Raw genomic sequence first — 6,000 nt, forward strand, 5'->3', positions numbered from 1 at the left:
ACCTACATTGTCTAGGGTGTTGCAATTTGAAAGACGGAGTTTTATATATCAAATTTGTGTAATCAAGAAGCATTCAAAACGACTGTGAAAAGGCTTTCTCGACACGATTTGTAAAAATGTTGTCAAATTTGTTACAGTTGACAATACATTAGAAAATATTTTGTAAAATTGTTCACGAATTCTACTACTAGCAGTCGCCAACTACCAATAGTCCTCATTTAGTAAATATAGTTAATCTTAAGCCTAACATGTATTCATCATCCCAAGATGTACTCTAGGAACCAATAAACTCAAAGCATAACCTAACAAATAACAACCCGCTCACCTTTCTTCAATCGTAGACAGGCAGCTCTCAGCTTCTCATTCGCCCCAAACACCCGGCATTCCAATCCAGCCGGGAATCGATTTGATATGGCTTTCTTCCCTCTCCCCGGGCACTCGAAGGCAGATATGCGGGGGGAGCGGCAATCAATCCAATCGGCAAGCAGCAAGTGGAGAACAATTAAATAGCTATTTCCTGGCTGCTTGTGCCAAGAGCCTACCAAACCGACATCACCTTTCCTCTCGTCGGTCGTTCCTTCCTCGCCAAATGGGAGTATTTAATTTCCGTCCGTTTCTTCCCGGTGAGTACTCTTCCGTGGAAGAACCGTCGAGACGACGGCCCCAAGTATTTGCCACAGCCAGGCGAGCCTGTCAGTATGTGTGTGTTAGCGAGTTGGAGGCCGATGTTTCTTCTTTGTTTTTGCTACTATTTCGCTTCACACCTTTCCTCTCGTCGGCGGCAGCCTGAACTGAACTCGACTCGCAGCCACAGTCGAGAAAATGTCTATTCGGAAACACACGGAAAATTCACCGAAAATAGCACAACCAGACAAATCAAAATATTGTTGGAATTCGGTGCCGCTTCGAAAGTAGCCTTTCTCTCTCTTCGGCAGGCAATACTTTTGTTGCTTCACACACAGCCGCAAATTTTTCACCTCCTTCTCCGAGCAGACAAAAACATTCACTTTTTGTTTTCAAAAAAAAACATTACATTCTTATCAACCTGGCATCTTCACACATTTTCAACACTTTTCCACTCAAAAACAAAAAAAATCCAACTCTTTTTTTGCTCGGGTTATCCTACCTTGACGGCAGAAGCGACTCTCGTTCAATTTTCGTTAGGTTCCTTCTTCGTCTCCTCCAGCTGCCCGATGTTAGGTTATTCGAATGCACCAACGAGCCAACAAGCAAAAAAAAACACAAAACCCGAAAAAGGAAAACAACTTCTACACACACGTACGCCAAGATTGTTGAAGTATTTTTTTCGCTTCTTTTTCGTTTTTCGGATACCACGGAAAACGCAACGCCGCTCGCTGTATAATAGCAGCAGCAGATCGGTGAACCCGATCCGATCCGCTTTTGTTCCTTTCCGTTTTATCGCTCGGAAAAACAATCCCGTTCACTTAACACAGAAAAGCCTCGCGCGCGGAAAATGCTCCACAGGAAAAAATAACACTCGACTACCGCAAAATGCGTACCGTTCTGTACCTTCTTTTTGTTTTTCGGCTGTCTTCCAAAAAATACACTCTGCTCTACTCACACAACACACACACCGCTCGCGAAAATGTACCTCGAAAAAAAAAAACCGAAACGACAGCGCGTCGCGTACCCGAAAAAAGCAGCTTCGATCGTCGATTGTCCGTCTGTGACTGACTGAACGAACGAACGACTTGCTTGCTTGACGAGAGCTAGCGAGCACACGAACACCATCATACCAAAACTGGAAGAAAATGTGCGTGCATTTTTACCGTTTTCATTTTGTGTGATGCAAGGAGTGCGACCCTGGACTGTCAAACGTTCGAGCTGTTCGAAATGTTTCGATATATAATTGCATCAGCGGCATCTGGTCGTCAATTGCCGATACGGTGGGAAATTCCCGTAAAAATCCTCTCGAATATGTACACGACGCACTCAGTTTTGTTTGGGTAAATCGCGTTATTTTGAAAGCATCGAATCTATAGATTGTGGCGCCTACCCGAGCTGTTTTAAATCTGATCCCAAAAAGTGCTCGAAAAATAGAACCGCATCTCAGCATTGCGATTGGCTCTCAAACGTGAAACTTTTTCGCTCGATGCGCCAACTGGATTTCATTTTTGGTACTAGTCAAATGATGATGAAAACATTTTCTTGCATTGATGATATAGGATGGTTGTTCTATTTTAATTGTTTTAAAATAAATATCACATAGTTTCACAAAAAGCTTGATTACAGGTGATAAGAAAACACTCGTTCTTTCGTTTGACACCAAAACATTCAGTTGAACTCAATATTTTATTACGAATTATTGAGATCCGGAATTATTTTTGTATTGTTGAGGTTAGGTTGGTTGTTTTAGATATGGAAAATGTTTATCTAGAAATTGGACTTATCAGTGGATAACCTCGACCACCAACAACTACACTCTTTGATCCAGTGATTTTTGCCCACCTTCGTGTTTTCTATCGAAATTTCAATCTCTGAATTTCATTTTAGTATAAATTGAAACCGGTAGAACAAATGTGAGTGAAGTAACAAGAAATTTACCATCTGGATATTTTTCAGAGGTAGGAAACATATTTTCTTCACCAATATTACTTTTCATTAGAAGATATAACATTTAATTATAATATTGATTGAATTTAAAAAATTCAGAATTTACTTTCCAAAGCGTTTTGACAGATGAAAATAAAAACATCATCGTTGAACTTCTGTGCCCTCTGGCGGTCGACATCTAGCGTTAGATCACGAATTGGCTCTCAAACGTGAAACTTATCCGCTCGACGCGCCAACTAGATTTCATTATTGGTATCAGTCAAATGATGACGGAAGTATTTTCTTGCATTGATGATATAGGATGGTTGTTCGATTTTAATTGTTTTAAGATCAACATTGCTTAGTTTCACTAAAAGTTCAATTACAGGTGATAAGAAAACACTCGTTCTTCCGTTTGACGCCAAAACATTCAGTCAAATTTGATATTTTATTACGAATTACTGAGATCCGGAATTATTTTTGTATTGTTGAGGTTAGGTTGATTGTTTTAAATACGGAAAATGTTTACCTAGAAATTTAATTTATCAATGAATAACCTCGACTGTCAATATTTGCACTCTTTAATCCAGTGATTTTCGCCCACTAGCGTGTTTTTATCGATATTTCAATCTCTGAAATTCAGTTTAGTATAAACTGAAACCGGAAGAACGAATTCTTAGTGATGTAACAAGAAATTTATCATCTAGATATTTTTTAAAGATAGGAAACATATTTTCTTCATCAATATTACTTTTTATTAGATGAAATAACATTTAGTTATAATATTGATTGAGTTTATGAAATTCAAAATTTACTTTTCGATGCGTTTTGACAGATGGAAATAAAAACATCATCACTGCACTTTCGTGCCATCTTGCGGTCTACATCCAGCTTTAGATCGCGAATAGATCTGATTTAGTCGGTGATGTAAAATAGAACACCCTATGTAGAATACATCAGCGTTGCGAACAGCCTAAGGCCATGAAAATTGGGCAAGGAATCAATACATACTATGATACACGAGGGGAATGATGGTTCAGAATAATTGTTATTTTGCGTTCAATTTTACATAAATTTCTTTTTTTTTTTTCGAGGATTTTAGAAAATTTAAACGATTTGATAGAATATTGCCAAAAAATTCGAAAAAATTACAACAAATCTCAATCCAACTTTGCTCGAATTCCGACCAATTTTATGTAACTGGCAACTCTGCATGCTCTATTTTAAAATCTTCCAATAATTCTGGCAACCAAATTTATGTTTTTGTTTTGATTTGTTCCTGCAGTTATGCTGCTGGCAAAGTTTGGTTTCGATTTCATCGAGCATTTAAACTGTCAAAACGTGAATTTCGAGCAATTCAATGTTTTTTATGACGAATTTCAAACCATCATCGGCCATTCCAAATCATTACCTAGTAATGTTGGAAATTCGAACCCATAACCAATGCCAATCTTTACAATCAGAATTTTAAATTAAAAGTTCATTTTATCAACAAATCACGGAGTTCAATAGCGATTTCGTTTTTTTGGGTGCTACACCGGTGTAGTGCGAAAAAAGAGACAGACTGATTACACCCAAATTTGAATGAGTGTAGCACCGACTACACTGATGTAGTGCACAGTCGAAAACGACATAAAATGTGCATTGTTTAATACATGAACATATTTTTTCGATGAATAATATTCGTTATTCTTAGGAGCAATATAATGTTTGTTGATTTGAAACTTAGATTTAGAATGCACTTCTCTATCACACTTTTTTCACAGTTGCTTAATGAAATGAATAACTTTTAAAACCGCGAGACTGGCAGCCATGCTAACCTACGATCAGATAGTAAAGTAAGAAGTCTGTCAGTTCAAAGGAGTTGCACTTTTGATTCATGACACTTTCAAACTGTGCAGTTCGATTTGGTGTGAACTGTGCAACAGTTGCCACTGCCTTAGGGTGCTTACAGAGTGGCAGCGAGAGACTGAGCTGGGGCTGGTACTGACATAAGGATGCGAGAATACTGCATGCAGCAAATCAATTGGAGCCTGTCAAAGTAACAGCTAGCAATCGGCGCAGATCCGCTCGGCTTTCACTCTGATATCATCCCACGCAGGTTTCTCACAACCTAATGTCAGTACCAGCCCCTGCTCAGCTTCTCGCCGGAACTCTGTTAGCGGCCTTCCCACTGAGACGTCCAAAAAATTGTTTCAAAATCGTTCAACACGGGTCCAACGATGGACGTTCGTTGAACGGTTATTTGGACGTTGTCCAAATTGGTCCAACGAACGTCCTTCATTGGACGATTTTGAAACCAACCGTTCTTAGAGGGTTAGAAGCTCAAAACCGTTGGTGGCAATTTAATAGCACAGATAACAGACGTTTGGACTCGATTCGAAACGTGTGTAAATACCCGCTACTGAAATTCCGAATAAATCAGAGTTCTGAACCACGTTTGGCAAACGTTTGTAGGTGGTGCAGAGATCGATGCAATGCAGTTAGAGTGCAGCTGTCAAACACGTATAGCAAACAGTTCCGTAGATGCCCATAGTGAAACACGGATTTCCAACGTTTATCAATTTGAAAGTTTACACAGGTTTTTTGAAGAATTTTTATTCTAGCCTAAATGTCTGTTATCTGTGATAATAGCAACTGCTTTAAGAGCACACAAAACAAATTGTTGAAGGAAATATTTTGCCACTGCCTAAGAGACACTGAAACATTGGTGGTGTTACCACGATTGCTGGTTTCAACTCAAGAATCTCGTCAAAAAAATTCTCGAGTATAGCGATGGTGAACCAGTGTTGAGAAACTGTTATTCCTCCCACCACATCCCACTTGTTTTGTGTAAAGTTTACATTATAGATGTCAATTTAGATACTGGAACCAGCTACGGGCAAACCATCTGCTGGTAATGTGTGCACTCCTGCTGGTAGATAAGATGCTAGCAATGTAAGAAAATTCTTCAAAATAATAGAAAAACTTCGAAAACATACGTTTATTTAATATATTCTTACAAACTCACTGTTCCTTTACACAATTCAAAAGCATTTGGATAGTTGAATATCGAAAAATATGCGAAAATAACGAATTTTCTTCTTTGTGCAGACTTGGATTTGTGTACCAGCAGCGTTTTCTAGCATAAAAATTGCAATTACCAACAGCTACCAAGCGTTTGTATTATGCCGGTAGCACACTGGTATTAGCATGCTGGCAACTATGTATAATGTCAACGGGTCATAAAGGTGCTTAGACTGCAGATCATCGGTTAGTCGTCGAATGTTATGTGGTTTTTGCTTGAAGCGAAACTGAGTCAGGTTCTAACCCCAACTGCTGTCAAAATGTACTGGTTACTACCTTACTCAGTTCCGAGGTCAAGCAAAAACGTCATTAGTAACGTAATTCGATTCCAGATGAATACATCCAGCCGACTAGGATGCTTCTCTAACCATGCTAACACGA

The 6,000-nt window shown here is 38.9% G+C and overlaps 1 protein-coding gene across 4 annotated transcripts in view; it reads right to left on the reverse strand.

Annotated features, from left to right (window-relative positions):
• LOC131686146 (uncharacterized) overlaps positions 1 to 1,684 on the reverse strand; it is a 546,994-nt gene extending 545,310 nt beyond the window's left edge. For all 4 annotated transcript variants that reach the window (XM_058970337.1, XM_058970364.1, XM_058970347.1 and 1 more), the window contains exon 1: positions 326 to 1,684. The gene's annotated coding sequence lies outside the window, so the exon portion shown is untranslated. The remainder of the gene's footprint in view (positions 1 to 325) is intronic.
• Positions 1,685 to 6,000: the final 4,316 nt, after the last annotated feature.

Source organism: Topomyia yanbarensis, chromosome 1 (assembly GCF_030247195.1).
Source record: "Topomyia yanbarensis strain Yona2022 chromosome 1, ASM3024719v1, whole genome shotgun sequence".
Taxonomy (NCBI): domain Eukaryota; kingdom Metazoa; phylum Arthropoda; class Insecta; order Diptera; family Culicidae; genus Topomyia; species Topomyia yanbarensis.